We start from the raw sequence: 21824 nt of genomic DNA, 5'->3' as shown, positions 1-21824 counted from the left end.
TCACATAGCAGGGAGGAGGGAAATGCTGAAGGAGATGCAAAGCCGCCATTGAGACTAATCCTTGTGCAGATGCAGACACACACACACACACAAGGTTGAGAGCAAAATCACCCACCAGGCAATGAATCATTAGGACAAACATTGTTTTTAAGTAATTAAACATCATAACACACTGCGGATGGAGAGAGAGAGAGGCAGAGACAGAGAGAGACTTCAATGGTGTAACGTGGGCTCTGGTAAGCTGTTCATCAAGATTAACAGAGGACGTTTCTAGAAGATGTCAGTTCATCATAGCGGGGTTTCGAGATGATTCCACTGGGGGCTAAAATTCAATGCAAAAACACACGAATATGGAACAGGCACATATTGATTCGGAAATACCGTGTATAATAATTAAATAATAACCGGCTCCTTAAGGCATCATTGCATATCAGTATAACGTTTTTTAAAAATCTATATGTGCAGGTAATTATGTAATGTATAAAGGTATCATGGGTGGCTATATATAATATATGAAACAAGCATTATGACTACCCTATATGGGAAAATGAGATTTCCACCTACATCAATTTGTCTGTATATGTGTTGTAGTTGTAAATGAGCATTATAAGCAATACGTTTCGTTATAATTCGTGGGAATAGTACAATCCTTTACTTCAGACAGGACTAGAAATGACGGCAGAGCCACCAGAGACTTTTTTTATTGACACATCTCGGGTTCAAAGAGATAAAACATGTATCTATTTTACTGATAGTGGCAACTTTGCCATTCAGATCTGGGCACAAAGTATGTATTTATTATCTCCCGAGACAGTCCAAGGAGTTGTGCCGCATTGTGAGGGGTGTCAATGTCTCTGTTGATGACTCAGTTTCACTCTCCACAGGAGATTTTTCACCATAAACATGATCACTCTCGGACACCCCTCATATAAGATGGTGGTTTTCAAACGCATATGGCACAAATACAGCCCCTGGCTTTGCCTTCTATTCATATTTGATGAGTGGATACTGGGCACAGATTAATACAGCTACAGTGGATATGTACTCGATCAAACGGGTAGTTGAAACCCACTTCTTCGGCAATAATGTCAGTAAAACACAAGAGATCCAGTTCTTGTGATCAACCACACTTTTAGTGCCACGAGCCATTTAGTGCCAAGTCCTAGCCATTGGCTACCCGTTCAGAAACACGCACCGTGAGCCCTAGCCATTCACTCCCCTTTCGGCACCATAGACAGCAGGTCCTAGCCATTCACGCCCCTATCAGCCCCTTGGACAGCGGCTCCTAGGACATTCACCTCGGACGGCGGGCTCCAGAGCGTTCAGTGCCCTTTCAGCACTTTGGACAGCCATTCACTACCCTTTCAACACCAAGGTCAGTGGCTCCCAGGACAGTCACAGCCCTTTCAGCATCTTGGACCTCAGGACACTCACCACCTTTTCGGAACCTGGGCAAGTGGCTCCGAGGAAATTCACTGCCCTTTCAGCACCATGGACAGCGGCTCCTAGGCCATTCACTGCCCTTTCAGCACGTTGGACAGCGGGTCCTAGGACAGTCACGATCCTCTCAGAACCTTGGACAACACATGAATAAAAGCAAATTACTTTGGATGCTGGAATCTGAAACCAAAAAAGAAAATGCTGGAAAATCTCAGCAGGTCTGGCAGCATCTGTAAGGAGAGAAAAGAGCTAACGTTTCGAGTCCAGATGACCCTTTGTTAAAGCTCCCTTTCAGCTTTGTATCAGAGATAGAGAAGTTTGAGAACACGCATGAACAGATTCAAAAACAGCATCTTCCCCGTTGTTACCAGACTCTTAAACGACCCTCTTATGGACTGATCTGATTAATACTACACTCCTGTATGCTTCACCCTGATGCCAGTGTTTATGTATTTACGTTGTGTACCTTGTGTTGCCCTATTATGTATTTTCTTTCTATTTTATTTTATTTTCATGCACTAAATGGTCTGTTTGAGCTGATCACAGAAAAAATACTTTTCACTGTACCATGATGCACATGACAATAAACAAATCCATCCATCACCTGGACTCGAAACATTAGTTCTTTTATCTCCTCACAGATGCTGCCAGACCTGCCTGCTGAGATTTTCCAGCATATTCTATTTGGGCTTGGACAGCACATCCTAGCCATTCACTGCCCTTTCAGCCCCATGGACAGCGGGTCCGAGGACAGTCTCTATCCTTTCAGAACCTTGGACAGCAGGACCATGGACATTCACTGCCCTTTCAACATCGTGGACAGTGGCTCCTAGGACATTCACTGCCCTTTCAGAACCTTGGACAGCAGGACAATGGGCAGTGACTGCCCTTTCAGCACCGTGGACAACGGCTCCTAGGACATTCGCTGCCCTTTCAGCACCGTGGACAACGGCTCCTAGGACATTCGCTACCCTTTCAGCACCGTGGACAGCGGCACCGAGGGCATTCGCTGCCCTTTCAGCACCGTGGACAGCGGCTCCTAGGAGATTCGCTGCCCTTTCAGCACCGTGGACAGCAGGACAATGGGCAGTCGCTGCCCTTTCAGCACCGTGGACAGCGGCTCCTAGGAGATTCGCTGCCCTTTCAGCACCGTGGACAGCAGGACAATGGGCAGTCGCTGCCCTTTCAGCACCGTGGACAGCGGCTCCTAGGACATTTGCTGCCCTTTCAGCACCTTGGACAGCGGGTCCGAGGACATTCATAGAACATAGAACATAGAACAGTACAGCACAGAACAGGCCCTTCGGCCCTCAATGTTGTGCCGAGCAATGATCACCCTACTCAACCCCACGTATCCACCCTACACCCGTAACCCAACAAACAACCCCTCCCCCCCTTAACCTTACTTTTTAGGACACTACGGGCAATTTAGCATGGCCAATCCACCTAACCCGCACATCTTTGGACTGTGGGAGGAAACCGGAGCACCCGGAGGAAACCCACGCACACACGGGGAGGACGTGCAGACTCCGCACAGACAGTGACCCAGCCGGGAATCGAACCTGGGACCCTGGAGCTGTGAAGCATTTATGCTAACCACCATGCTACCGTGCTGCCCTTACACTGCTCTTTAGATTTGTTGTCACATTTACCAAGGTACAGTATTGTTCTGCGTACAGTCCAGGCAGATCCTTCCATACATGAAAAACATAGACTTACGATAAATGCCCAATGTAAATACATGGACAAAGACATCGGGTGAAGCCCCAGAGTATTGTGCTCCAACAGCAGAGAAGATGCATTTAGATTCAGTTCAGTCCATAGGAAGGCCATTCATGAATCTGGTAACAGCAGGAAAGAAGCTGTTTTTCAATCTGTTAGTACATGTTCTCAGACATCTGTATCTTCTGACTGATGGAAGAATTTGGAAGAGAGAATAATCTGGGTGGGAGGGATCTTTGATTATGCTGCCCACTTTCCCAAGGCAGCAGGTGGTGTCGGCCTCCCACACCTTGGACAGTGGGTCCTAGGACATTCACTGTCCTATCGGCACCCTGGTCGGCAGTCCTAGGTCATTCGCTACCTGTTCAGTGACCTGGACAGTGAATCCTAGTCATATCCATGGGTAGCAATTCTTTGTAAATTGCTACACTTTCTGTACAATTAGCAGTTTATCTCAGTCAGCTATTGTCCCTCCAGCACCATAAACGCACGACCAATCTTCCACCAGACTTTCAGCACCATGGATAGTGATGCCAACCTTCCATCTCCTGGTGGTAAACTCTGTGTTAACCATTGCTTGGTATAGCTCAGGGGCCCCATTCAGACACGGCAATCTTGGCTGTATTTTCTGCAGAATTAGAGAGTGGGCTGAGAAGGTGCACGGCTCGCTGTTTAACCTGGGCACTCTTCTCAGACTTTTTTGTTCTGCTCACCCCTTCCAATGTCTTTCCAAACTATCAGACCCTAGAGATCATAGCCATCAGTGATGGTCTCCCAGTCATCAGTGTCAATGTCCACCATCTTCATACCTCACTTGCTTGTGTCACATAGACAAGCGCAGGATAATTAGGAGCCAACATGCCTACATTAAGAGAATGTTATGTTTAACTAACTTGCTGGAGTTTGTTTTGAGGAAGTAGCAGAGAAGGTTGATAAAGGCAACGCTCTTGATGTGGAGTATCTGGATTTTAAAAGGTCATTTGATGTAATGCCACACAACAGACTTGTGAGCACAATTCTAGCTCATGGAATAAAAGGGAAAGTAGGCATTTGGATAAGAAAGTGGCTGAGTGACAAGAAACAGAGAGCAGTGATAAACGGTTGTTCTCCAGATTGGAGGAAGGCTTGCAGTGAAGTTCACCAGCAGTCAGCGCTGGAACCCTTGCTCTTTTGATATATAGTGATGACTTAGACTGTGGTGTTCAGGGTATGATTTCAAAATTTTCAGATCATACAAAGATTGGGAATGTTGTCAACTGTGATGTGGATAGTTTTGAACTCCGAATGGACAGAGACACAGTGGAATGGGCAGACACATGGCAGATGAAGTTGAATGCAGGGAAGTGCAAGGTGATCCATTTTGGAAGGAAGAATATGGAGAGAGTATGCAAAATTAAGGGAAAAATTCTAAATGAGGTGCAGGAATAGAGGGACCTTGGTGTATATGTACATAACTGAAAATGATAGAGTATGTTAAGACAGCAGTTAATACAGTTTATAGTATCTTAAGCTTTATTTAAAGGGGCATTTGAGTACAAGAGCAAGGAGGTCATGTTAAACTTGTATAAGACACAAGTTATGCCTCATTCAGAGTACTGCATCTAGTTATTGCTCCCACACTTGAGGAAGGATGTGAAGACATTCGAGAGAACACAGGAGACTCACAAGAATGATTGCAGGGATAAACAACTCTAGCTTTGTGGAGATATTGGAGAGGTTAGGACTATTTTCCTTGGAGCAAAGAAGGCAGAGAGGATATTTGGTAGAGGTATTCAAGATCAGGGCAGCATGGTAGCACAGTGGTTAACATAGTTGCTTCATAGAACATAGAACATAGAACAGTACAGCACAGAACAGGCCCTTCGGCCCTCAATGTTGTGCCGAGCCATGATCACCCTACTCAAACCCACGTATCCACCCTATACCCGTAACCCAACAACCCCCCCTTAACCTTACTTTTTGTAGGACACTACGGGCAATTTAGCATGGCCAATCCACCTAACCCGCACATCTTTGGACTGTGGGAGGAAACCGGAGCACCCGGAGGAAACCCACGCACACAGGGGGAGGATGTGCAGACTCCACACAGACTGTGACCCAGCCGGGAATCGAACCTGGGACCCTGGAGCTGTGAAGCATTTATGCTAACCACCATGCTACCCTGCTGCCCACAGCTCCAGGGTCACAGGGTTGACTCCCGGCTTGGGTCACTGTCTGTGCGGAGTCTGCACGTTCTCCCCAGATCTGCGTAGGTTTCCTCCGGGTGCTCCGGTTTCCTCCCACAGTCCAAAGATGTGCAGGTTAGGTGGATTGGCCATGCTTAAAAAATTGCCGTTAGTGTCCAAAAGGTTAAGTGGGGTTACTGGGTTACGGAGATTGGGTGGAGGTGTGTGGGCTTAGGTAGGGTGCTCTTTCGAAGGGCCAGTGCAGACTTGATGGGCTGAATGGCCTCCTTCTACAGTGTAAATTCTATGATTCTATGATTCAATCTTGAGTGGTATGAAAAGGGTAAATTTTAATAAAACGTTCCCACACATAGGGCATATCAAGACCTAGGGGGCACAGATTCAACATACTTGGCAAAAGGAGTCAAAGAGATCTGAGGAAATCATTTTCTATCCAGAGCATGGTTGGAGTCATACATTCATGAGATATAGGAGCAGAAATAGGCCATTTGACCCATCAAGTCTGCTCCGCAATTTGATCATAGCTGATCTCATCCCGGCCTTAACTCCACCGTCCTGCCCATTCTCCATAACCCTTCAACCCATTACCAATTAAAAATCTGTCTAACTCCTCCTTAAATTTACTCACTGTCCCAGCATGCATCACACTTTGGGGGAGCGAATTCCACAGATTCAAAACCCTTTGGGGAGAAGTAGTTTCTCCTCAACTCCGTTTAAATCTGCTGCCTCTTATCCTAAGACTATGACCTTTCCTTTCTAGAATGCCCCACAAGAGGAAACATCTGCTCCACATCTACTTTATCCACACCTTTTATCATCTTGTACAGCTCAATTTGATCTCCTCCCATTCTTCTAAATTTTAGCCAGTATCGGCCTAAACTGTTCAATCTCTGCACAAACAACAAACCCCTAATCTCTGTAATCAATCCTCTTATGCTATTAGATCCTTCCTCAAATAAGGACCAAAATGGTGCACAATATTCCAGGTGTGGTCTCACCAATGGAGCCCTCAGAGAATGGAACGAAAGGGAAAATGCTGGAAAATCTCAGCAAGTCTGGCAGCATCTGTAAGGAGAGAAAAGAGCTAACGTTTCGAGTCCGATGACTCTTTGTCAAAGCTAACAGACAGAGAAAGTGGGAAATATTTATACTGTGGAGTGAGAATGAAAGATAAGTCATAGCCACAGAAATCCAGGGAAACCGGGTGCTAATGGCCACAGATACCAAGGGGAAAGAGTGTTGATGGCAGTCCCCAGGGAGGACAAAAGATGTGAAAGGTCAAACAGAAGGGAAACTACCATCAGAGGATGAACAGTAATTTGCTTTTACCTCAGAGTATGGTGCAGGCAGTTTTGATTAAGGAAATCGGATTTCTATCTGAAAACAAAGAATTTGAAAGGTTATGGGGACAAGGTAGGGGAATGGGAGTAAGTAGAATGTTCTTTCCGAGATGGGGCATTGCAAAGGTTCTCTGATTCTCCAGCGGAGGTATGAACATCCAGGAGGTTGTGGCTAACTGGGAAATTCACAATAATGAATGTCTGTGGGTATATGACCATCATTCCATCCAATGAATGTGGAAAAGTAACTGAATGTATGCTGATGGAGTTAGCACACTCCAGGACATCTGAGTTGGTGACCCTGTCCTTCCAAGATATGCCCATGCCATGGATAATAATTCCGAATCATCTACGCCCCTCCTGTCGTTTGCAGGTAGAGTTGCTTGATTGACAGAGGTGGGCCAGGAAAACTCTCCCCCCCACCTTCTCCATCCCCAGCCCCTGCACCCCAACCCTCTCCTCAAGATCGTTGGCAATGAAAATGTGTTCAAAACACACAACGTGGTACATTCAGAAATCAACAAAATATTGCGGACGATGGAATCTGAAACATGAACAGAGGATGCTGGGAAATCCCAGCAGGACTGGCAGCATCTGCAGGGAGAGAAACCAGATTTTCGAGTCCAGTGGGCTCTTCATCAGAACTAAAGAGAGGAAAATGTTTTGGATATTAAACTGTAGCCGGGGGAGCAACAAAAATGTAACAAGCTTAAGAACAAGAGGCAAATGTCTTGGTGTGTGTGTGGAAGGACGGGGGGGGGGGGGGGGGGGGGGGGGGGGGGGGGCATGGAGGGAGGGTTTTTACATCAAGAGAATAAACGTTTGGGATAGATTTTAATAACAGGGTTAAAATGGAGGAGAAAGGCTGCAGTCTATATCTGTTGAACTCAATGTTGAGCCCTGCGGGCTGTAACATGCCCAATCGGAAGATGAGATGCTGCTCCTCCAGGTTGTACTGGGATTCGTTGGAGCGTTGCCACACACCAAGGTAAATCCTCAGTCCTTTGTGTTCTCCTAGGTCGAAGGAATTGAGTATTATGCCATTCGCTTCTGTGGGATCAACAATATTAGATCATTGGAACCGGAAAACGCGATTGCAACCGGATGCTTTTAAAGTTGCATTTATTTGTTGCAGGTTTTGACTGAAGAGAATGAAATGGATTTCAGATCTCCCTCTGGTGTCTCTGTTTTTGCATACGCAAGCTGAACATTTCATCCTGCGGTTTGATTTGATTTGATTTCTTGTCACGTGTACTGAAGTACAGTGCAAAGTATTTTTCTGCGGCCGAGGGAAACGTACACAGTACGTACATAGTAGACAAAAAGAATAATCAACAGAGAACATTGACAAATGGTACATCGGCAAACAGTGATTGGTTACAGTGCGGAACAAGGGGTCGAACAAAGCAAATACATGAGCAAGAGCAGCATAGGGAGTCGTGAATAGTGTTCTTACAGGGAACAGATCAGTCCGAGGGGGAGTCGTTGAGGCGTTTGGTAGCTGTGGGGAAGAAGCTGTTCCTATGTCTGGATGTGCGGGTCTTCAGACTCTGTATCTTCTGCCTGATGGAAGGGTCTGGAATAAGGCAATGCTTGGGTAGGAGGGGGGTCTCTGATAATCCTGCCTGCCTTCCTGAGGCAGTGGGAGGTGTAGACAGAATCAATGTGGGGGTGGCAAGCTTGTGTGATGCGTTGGGCTGAGTTCACCACACTCTGCAGTTTCTTGCGATCTTGGACCAGGCAGTTGCCATAGCAGGCTGTGATGCAGCCGGATAGGAAGCTCTCTATGGCACATCTGTAGAAGTTTGTGAGAGTCGATGCCAAATTTCTTTAGCTTCTGTAGGAAGTAGAGACATTGTTGTGCTTCCTTGACTGTTTTCCTCCTTTGAGTATCACAATCCCGGCTATTCTGCCCTCCCACTATTTTCTGTCTCACTTTCCTCCTCTTCTATCTCCGGGCCACCTTTCTCTCTCCTTCCTTCTCTCTCTCTTTGCCCACCCCCCTTTTTCTTTCCCTCGCACTTTCTCTTTCTCTACTTTCCATTCTTCCGCGTGACTCCTTCCCTTTCACTGCCTCACAAAACGTATTTACGACGTAGACACCCCATCCTTCCAGTAGTCAGCCTCTAGGCATCATTTACAGATGTAATGCATGAGGGATTCTGTCAACACAAACTCCTGTTGCTTCCTGACCTGTTACTCAGATTCAATATTTACAATTGTGCTTTTTACAAGCATCCATAAGTTGATCTGACGATTGGACATCACTCTGTACTTTCTGTTCCCTCACCTCCTTCCTCTTGCTAATGGCTTTCTCTGCTCTACCCTCTCTTGAGCTTTTATGCATCCTGTCTCATGCCTCCCTCTGACTATAAGCCAGTTTCCTCTTGTGCCTGTTCCCAACATTCAGTTAGAGCAGGTGGCCCAGGATATGACTACTATTAATCACCCAATCTCAGAAAAGCTTGTTATGGTTCTCGTAACCTTTCTATCCGTTTTTCCTTCTGTCCTCTTACTTTCCCTCTCTCTCGGTCTCCTCTCCTCCCTCTCATTGCTGATTGACTGAATTCCCCCCATTTGCTCATCGTTCCGATTTATTTAATCCTTCATTCCGCCCATCTCCATTCCCCCCTCCTGCTCTTCTGCTCCCCACAGTCTTTTAGTTTCTTCTTAACCTCCCTTAGTTTGATCTCAATGATCCTGTCACTTGCACTCCCAGTTGTTCTGGATTCTATCTGACTCCTCTTCCTGCATCATATTTATTCTTATTTACTTTTTTATGCTCCCCTTATATTTCTTTCTGAAGTCGATTCAATAATTAATTTTTCTCCTTCGCTCCCTAACATTCTAATCTCCTACTGTCTCCTTCTCTTTCCGGTCTCACCTCTCACTCTCTCCTCGCCTCACTCACTCTCCTCGCTCACTCTCTCCTCACTCCCTCTCCCCACTCTCCACTCTCCTCCCTCGCACTCTCTCCTCTCTCACTTGTCTCCTCTCACTCTCTCCCCTCCCACTCCTCTCCTCTCTCACTCTCTTTCTCCCTCTGTCTCCTCTCACTGCCTGCTCTCTCTCTCTCCCCTCCCACTCTCTCCTCTCCCACTCTCTTTCTCTCTCTGTCTCCTCTCACTGTCTGCTCTCTCTCTCTCCCCTCCCACTCCCTCCTCTCTCACTCTCTCCTCTCTTTCTGTCCTCTGTTTCCTCTCACTGTCTCCTCTCTCACTCTCTCCTTTCTCATTCTCCCTCTCACTGTCTACCCTCTCACTCTCTGCTCTCTCACTCTCTCCTCCCTTCCTCTCACTGTCTCCTCTCACTCTCTGCTCTCTCACTCTCCTCCCTTCCTCTCACTGTCTCCTTTCACTGTCTCCTCTCTCACTCTCTCCTTTCTCATTCTCTCACTGTCTCCCCTCTCACTCTCTGCTCTCCAACTTTTCCCCTTCTATCACTCCTCTCACAGTCTCCTCTCTCACTTTCCCCTCTCATCCTCGCCTCTCTCATCCTTTCTCTCTCAATGTCTCCCCCTCTCTCCCTAACTGCTCTCTCCCTCTTTCTTTTCTCACTGTCTTTTCACTACCTCTCTCCACTCCCACAATCTCCTTTCTCACTTTCACTCCCCCACTCCCTTGCTGTCTCCTCTCTCACTCTGTCCTCCCTCAACTCTCTCCTCACTTATCATCTTGCCCTCCTCTCACTCTCCTCTCGCTTTCTCCTCTCGCCTTTCAACTCGCATCACTCTCTCCTCTCTTAATCTCCACTCTTTCACTCTCTCACTCTCCCCTCACTCTCTCCTTTTCCCCCCGCTCCCTCCACACCTCTCTACCTCTCTCCTTTGTCACTGTCCCTTCCCTCCCTTCACCCTCTCCTTCACTGCCTCCTCTCTCCATTGTTTCCTCTCTCATTTTCTCTCTTCGCTCCATCTATTCTTTTTATCTGTCTCTTGTGCTCCGTCCCCCTCACTGACCTCTCTCTCCCTTCTCTGTCTCTTCCCTCCCTCTCCATATCTCTCTCCTTTCTCACTGTCTCTTGTCTCCCTCTTTCCTCATCTCCTTCCTCATTGTCTCGTCTCTCCCTCTCTCCTCCCTGTTACCTATCTCCCACTGTCCTCTATCACCGTTATCCTCTGTCCCTCCCTCCTTTCTCACTGTCTCTTCTCTCCCTCTCTCGCATCTCTCTCCCTCCTCTTACACTGTCTCCTGTCTTGCTCTGCCCTCTCCCACTCTCTTGTCTCCCATTCTCTCTCTCTCATCTCTCAAACTCTCACTGTCTCCTCTCTGACTCTCTCATTCTCTCCTCTCCTCCATCATTCTCCTCTCTCACTCTATCCTTGAGTGATAGATGCTTACAGCATGGGAAACAGCGCTGTCTCCTCTCTCTCTCCAATATCACTCTCTCCTCTCTCTCCACTATCACCCTCTCCTCTCATCTCTCCTCTCTCTCTCCACTATCACTCTCTCCTCTCTCTCTCCTCTCTCCACTATCACTCTCTCCTCTCTCTCTCCAGTATCACTCCTTCTCCTCTCTCTCCACTCCTCTCTCCTCTCTCTCTCCTCCTCACTCTCTCTCCTCCTCACTCTCTCCTATCACTCTCGCTCCTCTCTCTCTCCTCCTCTCTTCTCTCCACTATCACTCTCTCCTCTCTCTCTCCACTATCACTCTCTCCTCACTCACTCATCCTCTCTCACTCTCTCTCTTTCTCCCCACTACACTCTCTCCTCACGCTCTGTCTCTCACTTTCTCCCACTCACTCTCTCTCTCTCTCTCTCTCCATTATCACTCTCTCCTCTCTCTCCTCTCTCTCCCCCTATCACTCTCCCTCTCTCTCCTCCACTATCACTCTCTCCTCTCCTCTCCACTATCACTCTCTTCTCTCTCTCTCCTCTCTCTCTTCTCTCTCTCTCTCCTCCCTCTCTCACTATCACTCTCTCCTCTCCTCTCCTCTCTCTCTCCACTGTCACTCTCTCCTCTCTCTCTCTCCTCTCTCCACTATCACTCTCCTCTCTCTCCACTATCACTCTCTCCTCTCTTCCTCCTCTCTCTCCTCACTCTGCTCTCTCTCCCCACTATCACTCTCCTCTCTCTCTCCACTATCACTCTCTCCTCTCTCTACCCACTATCACTCTCTCCTCTCTCTCTCCTCTCTCTCTCCACTATCACTCTCTCTCTCTCTCTCCCCACTATCACTCTCGCTTCTCTCTCTCCTCCCTCTCCCCACTATCACTCTCTCCTCTTTCTCTCCACTATCACTCTCTCCTCTCTCTCCCCACTATCACTCTCCTCTCTCTCCACTATCACTCTCTCCTCCTCTCTCCACTATCACTCTCCTCTCTCTCCCCACTATCATTCCCTCTCTCTCTCCACTATCACTCTCCTCTCTCCTCTCTCTCTCCACTATCACTCTCTCATCTCACTCTCTTGTCTCTCACTCTCTCTCTCTCTTCTCTCCTCTCTCACTCTCTCCTCACTCACTCTATCGTCTCTCACTCTCCCCTCTCTCACTCTCTTGTCTTTCACTCTATCCTCTCTCTCTCCACTATCACCCTCTTCTCTCTCACCCTCTCCTCTCTCAATCTCTACTCTCTCACCTCTCTCCTCTCTCTCTCTCTCCTCTCTCACTCTCTCCTCTCTCACTCTCTCCTCTCTCTCTCTCCTCTCTCACTCTCCTCTCTCACTCTCTCCTCTCTCACTCCCTCCTCTCTCTCTCTTCTATCTCACTCTCTCCTCCCTCACTCTCTCCTCTCTAACTCTCTCCTTTCTCACTCTCTCCTCTCTCTATCCTCTCTCACGTTCTCCTCTCTCACTCTCTACTCTATCACTCTCTCCTCTCTCACTCCCTCCTCTCTTACACTCCTCTCTAACTCTCTCCTCTCACTATCTCCTTGCTCACTCTTTCCTTTATCACTCTCTCCTCTCTCATTCCCTCCCTCCATCTTCTCCCCTTTCCCACCGTCACCTCTCACTCCGCTCTCATCTCTCCTATTCCCAGTTCCTATCCTATTCCTCCAGTTTCCCCTTCTCTCTCTCTCTCTCATTACCTTACAAATCTGGCTCATTGAAAATTTTCTCTGCCAGTCTCAATCTCTATATTGTCCCTCCCACTTTCCCCTGACTCTCTCTCTTTGCCCTCCATTCCTCTTTTCTTGGTCACTTTCCTTCCTGACCTCCCCCTCCTCATTTCCAAACCGCTCTGCCCTGCCCACAGAGTCTAGCTCCTGTTGGGATGACGTCCCAGTGTGTGCTGTGTCCTCTTCCGCAGTCAGTGGCTGTGGACGAGGGTGAATCACGCTGGCGAGGAACATTTATATATATAAATAAAAAACCTATTGTCATTCTGGAGGCCAACAGATGAGATTGGAAATGGCCGTGACGACAGCACCTACGCACATCCAATCGATCAGAGGCTGCCTTGTAGCCTGACAGAAAAACACACTCCAGGCAGGTTGCAAACACATTGCAAAGTGCAGTGTCTTTGTTCAGCCCAGTAGCAGTCACTGCCCTCACCGTGAGGAGCCTCTGCCAGGAGGGTTCTGCAATGCTTTGTCTCGAGCTGCAAGTTCCTCAACCCTGACCAGCAAATTGCCAAATTGCAGACTCTTGGGGAGCTATTTCTGCAGTGACCCATCCCCTCCACCCCCACATACACACACACACACACACAGAACAGCGAGTTAAGTCAGCTCTAATCTTTCATTCCATTTCTGATTTGTCCAGGGGAGAGAGGGAGAGCGGAGAGAGTGGAGGGTGTGAGAGAGGAGAGATTAATAGTGGAGAGAGAGAGAGAGAGGCGAGAGTGAGGGAGGAGAATCAGAGAGGAGACAGAGAGGAGAGTGTGAGAGAGGATACAGGAAGAGAGGGGAGTGTGAGAGTGAGAGAGAGGAGAGAGAGAGAGAGGAGAGAGTGAGCGAGCACACAGTGAGGGAGGAGAGTCAGAGAGGAGACAGAGAGGAGAGTGTGGGAGAGGAGAGAGGAAGAGGGAGAGAGGCGAGTGTGGGAGAGGAGAGGGAGAGAGGGGAGTGTGAGAGAGGAGAGAGGGAGAGAGGCGAGTGTGGGAGAGGAGAGGGAGAGAGGGGAGTGTGAGAGAGGAGAGAGGGAGAGAGGCGAGTGTGAGAGAGAGAGGGAGAAGGGGAGTCTGAGAGAGTGAGAGAGGAGAGAGTGAGTGAGGAGAGTCAGAGACGTGACAGAGAGCAGAATGTGAGAGAGAGTGTGAGAGAATGAAAGAGGAGAGAGGGGAGAGAGTGAGAGAGGAGAGAGTGAGGAGAGTGTGAGAGAGGATACAGGAAGAGAGGGGAGTGTGAGAATGAGAGAGGAGAGAGGAGAGAGGAGAGAGTGAGAGAAGGGAGTATGAGAGAGGAGAGAGGGAGAAGGGGAGTCTGAGAGAGTGAGAGTGAGAGAGGAGAGAGTGAGGGAGGAGAGAGTGAGGGAGGAGAGAGTGAGAGAGGAGAGAGTGAGGGAGCACACAGTGAGGGAGGAGAATCAGAGAGGAGACAGAGAGGAGAGTGTGAGAGAGGAGAGAGGAGAGAGGGAGAGAGGAGAGAGTGAGAGAGGAGAGAGTGAGAGAGGAGAGAGTGAGGGAGGAGAGAGTGAGAGAGGAGAGAGTGAGAGAGGAGAGAGTGAGAGAGGAGAGAGTGAGAGAGGAGAGAGTGAGTGAGGAGAGTCAGAGACGTGACAGAGAGCAGAATGTGAGAGAGAGTGTGAGAGAATGAAAGAGGAGAGAGGGAGAGAGAAAAGAGGGAGAGAGTGAGAGAGGAGGGAGTGAGATGGAGAGTCAGAGAGTAGACAGAGAGGAGAGTGTGAGAGAGGATACAGAAAGAGCGGAGTGTGAGAGAGTGAGAGAGGAGAGAGTGATAGTGAGGGAGCAGACAGTGAGGGAGGAGAGAGTGAGAGGATACAGGGAGAGAGGAGAGTGTGAGAGAGTGAGAGAGGAGAGAGTGAGGAAGGAGAGAGTGAGAGAGGATACAGGGAGAGAGGAGAGAGTGAGAGAGGAGAGAGTGAGGGAGGAGAGAGTGAGAGAGGATACAGGGAGAGAGGAGAGAGTGAGAGAGTGAGAGAGGAGAGAGTGAGGGAGGAGAGAGTGAGAGAGGATACAGGGAGAGAGGCGAGAGTGAGAGAGGAGAGAATGAGAGAGGATACAGGGAGAGAGGAGAGTGTGAGAGAGGAGAGAGTGATAGTGAGGGAGCAGACAGTGAGGGAGGAGAGACAGTGAGGTGGCAGAGAGGAGAGTGTGAGAGAGGAGAGAGTGAGAGAAGGGACTGTGAGAGAGGGAGAAAGGAGAGAGTGAGGGAGGAGAGAGTGAGAGAGGAGAGAGTGAGAGAAGGGAGTGTGAGAGAGGATACAGGGAGAGAGGAGAGAGTGAGAGAGGACAGAGTGAGAGAGGATACAGGGAGAGAGGAGAGTGTGAGAGAGGATACAGTGAGCATGGGAAGTGTGAGAGTGTGGGAGCGGAGAGAGCGTGGGAGGCGAGAATGAGATGAGATCGATAGAGGAGAGAGAGCAGACTATGAGGGAGGAGAAAGGAGAGTCAGAGAGGAGAGAGAGGATACAGGGAGAGAGGGGAGTGAGTGAGGAGTGAGAGAGGAGGAGAGTGAGGGAGCAGACAGTGAGGGAGGAAAAAAACATCAGGTTCACTAATGTCCTTTAGGGAAGGAAATCTGCCATCGTTAGTTGGTCTGGCCTACATGTGGCTCCAGTCCACAGCAATGTCGTTGACTCTTAACTGCCCCTCTGAAATTACCAGTCAGTTCAAGGGTACTTAGGCATGGGCAACAAGTGTTGGCATTACCAAGAACGAATAACAACATTTAGACAAAGGGTGTACAGCCACCCTTCCTGGGGTAGCTTGGGATCATGCGGACGAGAGCAGTGGGGGTTGCGGGATTAGAATTGACCTCCAGGATCCTTGGCCGCAGATTGGTTCCCCATCCCAGTTGGGGTGAGTTTTAGTTGCGATTCCTTGCCCAGTTGAATAGCTTTCAGGCACGTCTTTCAAGTTATTTGGCTGAGTAATTGCGATGGATCACAACGTGCATCAGCCGGGGGGGGGGGGGGGGGGGGAGAGGGTGAATGAGTCTCTGCAAGGATTCCCTAGCTCATGGATGCTGTGGCACGGTGGTTAGCACTGCTGCCTCACAGCGCCAGGGACCCAGGTTCGATTCCGACCTAGGTGACTACGTGGAGTTTTCACATTCTCCTCCCTGGATCTGCGTGGGTTCCCTCCAAGAGTGTAGCTTTCAGTCCAAAGGTGTGCAGATTGGGTGGATCGGCCGTGCTAAATTGCCCCTTAATATCCAACGGTTAGGTGGAGTTTTAGAGATAGGGCGGGGAATGGACCTAGCTGAGGTGCTCTTTCGGAGGGTTGGTGCAGACATGATGGGCCGAACGGCCCCCTTCTGCACAGCAGGGCTTCTATGGATTCAATAATCCTGCCATTACTTCTTGAACTGTTCAGAGGACTAGTTGCGGTGGTACCTAAGAGTGCCTTACTATTGTCGTGTACACCTGCCAATCTCTGAAGCAGGTAACATTCTACAACCCACAGAACTCAGCAAGCTGCCAAAATAAAATTATATTCCCTGCTAAAATTGGAATAATTTTCACCATTTGTCTATGAATCCATTTTTGGGAGATATTTGCTATTGAAAACTGAATCACGAGTTTGAGTTGACCTCTGTCATACGTAGATCTCAAATCATGCTGAAAAGAGGGACATGTTGCCAAAGCTTTTCATCTGCAACTCATCAGGACAAATTTCAAACGATCGCAACAATTTATGGTACAGGAGAAAATGGGACTGAGTGCTTGGGCAAGTCAATTCTGATTGGGTTGAGGCTTTGCCACAGAGGAAGCAAAGGGGAACAGCAGGCTCCCCAAGCACCTGAGTAATTCAGAAGAGGTGCAAGGCTTGGCCTTATTCCTTTTGTATGTAGAGGACAGGCCCCGGTGTATGAACGTGCGTCGCTTCCAGCAAGCGTAAACGGACCACGTTACGCGCTCGACTGATTATTTTTAATTTGGCTGTTCGTGCAGCTGGTAGCGCAATCAGGGTTGTTCAACAAGTGCTGCCCAATTGCGGAATCCCAGCTAAAGGTGGAGATTTTGTTTTGGGTTTTGAAAATGCGGGCTGGTTGCGTACGGTCTGTCTCAGTTTCTGTTTGCCTCGCGGTACGCCTGAGTCAATATGTGCAGTTGCAACCCCCGTTGCCGACTGTTTTGGCCTGTATAGCGAGGGGACACGCGCTTGGCGAGCGTTGAATTTCTATGTGGGGTCCTTCCTCTTGCAATCCCGTGAGCCGCGGGAGCCCCGTCTGCTGCATGGGGCTAAGCCCCCAACACCTCCACCTTTCGATCGGTTATGCAGATGGTTAAGGCGGAGGCAGGAGGTGGAGGCGGACGCAGGAGGCTGTGGGCAGCACGGTAGCATTGTGGATAGCACAATGGCTTCACAGCTCCAGGGTCCCAGGTTCGATTCCGGCTTGGGTCACTGCCTGTGCGGAGTCTGCACATCCTCCCCGTGTATGCGTGGGTTTCCTCCGGGTGCTCCGGTTTCCTCCCACAGTCCAAAGATGTGCGGGTTAGGTGGATTCGCCGTGATAAATTGCTCTTAGTGTCCAAGGTTGCCCTTAGTGTTGGGTGGGGTTACTGGATTATGGGGATGGGGTGGAGGTGTTGACCTTGGGTAGGGTGCTCTTTCCAAGAGCCGGTGCAGACTCGATGGGCCGAATGGCCTCCTTCTGCACTGTAAAATCTGTGAAATCATGTTGCGTCCGGTCGCCCTGGTGATCAGTCTGAGACTCCTTCCAGTACTTCACACCGCTCTCCGAGGTGAAGTGTGTGAAGAGATGAATTCGATGATTCACAGTATCTATGTTCTTTTTTTTCCCACCTTCACCTAGCCTGTCCATCTGTTTCTTCTGCAGGCTGACTGGGTAACTACTTTGAACCGAACAGGAATCCTCCACTTTCAGCATTTCTAAGAAGCGTTTTTGAAGCTAGTTCATGTCTACCCTCCGCATGTCCGAATGCTTTTACCCATTTCCTTCCTTTGATGCCCCTCCAATGGAACCAATTTCTCCCTATCGACTCCCTCAAACCCCCTCCTAATTTTGAGAGCTTCAAATGCACGTTCCCGTGGCGTTCTTTGTCATAAGAACAAAGCTACGGGGAGAATGCTGGTAGGTGGAGTTGAAATGCCCATCAGCCATGATTGAATGGCGGAGTGGACTCGATGGGCCGAATGGCCTAACTTCCACTCCTATGTCTTATGGTCTTATAAAGGGGACAGTCCCAATTTCGGCAGTCCTTTGCAATCAACTGAATCCCCCCATCTCCTCTGCGCACTCTTCAAAGGGTTCAACATCTTCCTTAAGGTGCGGTGCCCAGAGCTGGCGGCATTACAGAATTTAGATATTGCTGAAAAGAGAGGCATGTTGTCAAAGCTTTTTGCCTCACACGCATCAGGCCAAACACAAGATAGCCATATTTCAATCGATCAGAACAATTTATACTACAGGAGAAAAGGGAGGTAGGGGCCCATTCTCTGCAAACGAGAGAAATATGGTCAAGCTTTGCACATTTTTTAATGATTACCCGGGAGCTTGGTGAACCGATAGTTCCCCCTTTACTTTCTTTACGGCAGTGCCTCGGGCGACCAGAGTTGACTTACCAGCCAATCAGTACCCTTTTCAGCTGTCGTATAAAATGTCGCCATCATTTGAAATTTGGTATTCTTGCATTTGCCCTGATGGATGCAAGATGGAAAGCTTCGGTAGCATGCCTCTTTTTTCCTCAGGGTAGATGCAGGTAGGACCTTGGTGGGGGAGTCTAGAATCCTGGCGGGATGGACACAATTTCGAAATAGGGAGTAAACCATTTAGGACGAGGTGAGGAAAAAATTCCTTACGCAGAGGGCTTTGAATCTTTGGAATTCTCGATCCCAGAGGGCAGTGGAATCTTGGTCATTGAAGATGTTTTAAGCAGAGATTGATAGGTTTCTGATTAACAATGACGTTATGGGGATAGTGGATGTTAAAGGCATTAAACCGTCCAATCAGCCATGATTGTATTGAATTGGAGAGCAGGCTCGATGGGCTGATTGGCCTCCTCCTGAGGTCCAACAGCCCCCAGTGAAACGTAACCCACTTCAACTCTCCTAGGCTGTGAAGGAGAGGAGAGGCACTCACTCCACCTGATGTGGGACACTGGTCTAACTCCTAATCCTATTTTCCACAAAGGGTGGGATTTTCCGGACCTTCCCGTCGGCGGGATCTTCCAGCGTGGGAATGCTGGCAACGAATAAAATGGCCACCGATCCTCTGTTTTGCCGGGGGCTAGCATGCCGGCAGCGTAGAGCACCCGGCTGTAGCTGCCGATACCGATCCGGCCCGGAGAATTGCCGGGTCCGTGGTCGCGCATGCGCACGGCGGCGACCTGTGGCAGCCGTGCTGTGCTACATGGCGGAGCCTGCTTGCCAAAACGGCCTGTGAAATAGCGCCCCCCCCTTTTGGCTGGCTCTCACGCCCCGGACCACCCCTCCACAGTGCCCCCAGCCCCGAATAATGCCCCCCCCCCGGATCGGGGGGGGGGGGGGGGGGGGGAGGGGAGGGGGGGCGGCCTCTGGCAATATCCTAGAATACACCACTTTGGCACCGCCCCCATTTGGTCAGAAACCAGGGTTCTCCGGCCGATCGCCGAACACGGTTTCGCCGACGGTGACCAGAGAATCCAGCCGGCGAGCTGTAAAACGGCGTGGACTTCGGCCGGCCCTGGGGGAGCCCCCGGGCAGCCAATGGAGAGCCTCCCTCTGCCATCAGAAAATGGGCGGGGGGGGTGGTGGTTGTAGATAATCCCACCCAAAGCTTTATTTTTGCTCGATTTGGACTGACCTTGTTGCCGGGAGTTCCACCCATGACCGATGTGATCGAAACCAGCAACTGTCGATTTTCTGAACCAATCAGATTGGAGAATCCCAAAAAAGCCACAAACTAGGGAGTGTCCGCTTGAATAATTAATCAAATGTCAAACCAGGTACAAGAAGTAAAATGTGAGAAAGTGAAGAAGATTAAACCAAAGAAAATAAGCAGAAATAATGTTTTTAACAGCTTTTAAATTTGAAAGGGGAATGTGACACCACACTTGTAAAAGTTAATTCTCAGAGCTAAAGAGGGTGTTGGGCTGAGAAAAGATACCTAGATTGGAATTGGCCAAACTTTACTTTTGTAATTTGTTCAGTCCATTTCTATTTGGTAAGTGGGGAGCTAACTAAACATCTGTGAGAAAACTCCAACATGGGGACAATCAGCTAAATAGCCTCCTTTTCTGATGTATCGCACCATCATTATGAGGGAAAGGGACTTCAAGACGCATTCAATGCATTTGGTAAGATGCCAAAGAATCTCTACAATGCAGAAGGAGGCCATTCGGCCCATTGAGTTTTCACCGACCCTCCGAATGAGCACCCTATCTAGGTCCAATCTCCCCGCCCTATCCCCATTACCCCATAACACCGCCTCGCCTCTGGACACCAAGGGGCAATTTATCATGGCCAATCCACCTAGCCTGCGCTTCTTTGGACTGTGGGATGAAAGCGGAGCACCCGGAGGAGACCTACGCAGGCATGAGGAGAAAGTGCAAAGTCCACCCAGGCAGTCACGCGAGATTGGAATCGAACCCAGGTCCCTGGCGCTGTGAGGCAGCAGTGCTAACCACTGCGCCACCGTGCCACCTATGTTCGGCCAGACATGTTCAGGAAGAGGTTGGATGAAAGTTGCCTATCCAACAGAAAGTGATGCGACCAGAAGATGTAGGGACAGAAGTAGGCCATTCGGCCCATCGAGTCTGCTCCGCCATTCAATGACTGATCTGATGTGAGAATGCTCAACTCCACTTTCCTGCCTTGTCCCCCGTGACCCTCGCTCCCCTCGCTGATTAACAATCTCGGCCTTGAACATACTTAACGACCCGCCCTCTACAGCTCTCTGCGGTAAAGAATTCCACAGATTCACTCCCCTCCGAGAGAAGAAATTCCTCCTCATCTCTGTCTGAAATGGGCACCCCCCCCCCTCCTCACTCTGAGATTCTGCCCTCTGGTCCCAGACTCTCCCACACGGGGAAACAGCCTCTCAGCATCGACCCTGTCAAACACCCTGAGAATCCGAGATGTCTCAATAAGGCCGCCTCTCATTCTTCTCAACTCCCAATGAGGACAGGCCCGACCTACTCAACCTCTCCTCATGGGAAAATCCCTCCCTACCCGGGATCAACCCAGTGAACCTTCTCTGGACGGCCTCCAATGCCGGTATATCCTTCCTTAGATAAGGGGCCAGAACTGTTCACAGTATCCCAGGTGTGGTCTAACTGGTACCGTGTATAGTTTTAGCGAGACTTCCCTATTTTTATATGCATTCCCTTTGAAATAAAGACCAACATTTCAGTTGACTTCCCAATCACTGATTGAATTTGCACGCTACTTCTGGATTCCTCATTGGGTGAAGCGTCGGTATCCACCACCTCACGATTAGCACGAAAGTTAAGCCCTTCCAAATAACAGTCTGACCTGTCTCCACCTGCACTGCCTGAAAAACCATCGCAAGCAGTTTCCAGTAGGAGGTTTCAAAAGAGGTGTTGGGTAAATACATGCAAAGGACAAAGGCTGTGGAGAACAGACCAGTGGAAGTAACTGGATAGCTCTTTCGAAGAGCCAGCATGGACAAATAGGAGCGAATGGCCTGCCCGTGTGCTGTGCGGTTCTGGGTGAGGCGAGAGGCTTATTTCTCCTTCCCCGAGGGAGAGAGAGAACGGGGGACAATGGCGGAGGAACAGAAGGAAGCGTCCACCTAGTAGAGTAGTGTAACGACAACAATCTCTCCCTCAATGCCAGCAAAACTAAAGAGCTGGTCGTTGACTTCAGGAAGCAAAGTACTGTACACACCCCTGTCAGCATCAACGGGGCCGAGGTGGAGATGGTTAGCAGTTTCAAATTCCTAGGTACACATCTCCAAAAATCTGTCCTGGTCCACCCACGTCGATGCTACCACCAAGAAAGCACAACAGCGCCTATACTTCCTCAGGAAACTAAGGAAATTCGGCATGTCCACATTAACCCTTACCAACTTTTACAGATGCACTATAGAAAGCATCCTCTCGGGCT

The 21824-nt window shown here is 49.2% G+C and overlaps 1 protein-coding gene across 1 annotated transcript in view; it reads left to right on the top strand.

Moving 5' to 3' along the window:
* Window positions 1-102: 102 nt before the first annotated feature.
* nat16 (N-acetyltransferase 16) overlaps window positions 103-21824 on the top strand; it is a 100031-nt gene continuing 78309 nt past the window's right edge. Inside the window, exon 1 of the mRNA XM_038786952.1 lies at window positions 103-236. The gene's annotated coding sequence lies outside the window, so the exon portion shown is untranslated. The remainder of the gene's footprint in view (window positions 237-21824) is intronic.

This window comes from Scyliorhinus canicula, chromosome 29 (genome assembly GCF_902713615.1).
Source record: "Scyliorhinus canicula chromosome 29, sScyCan1.1, whole genome shotgun sequence".
Classification (NCBI taxonomy): domain Eukaryota; kingdom Metazoa; phylum Chordata; class Chondrichthyes; order Carcharhiniformes; family Scyliorhinidae; genus Scyliorhinus; species Scyliorhinus canicula.
This window is presented reverse-complemented; position numbering and strand designations above follow the sequence as displayed.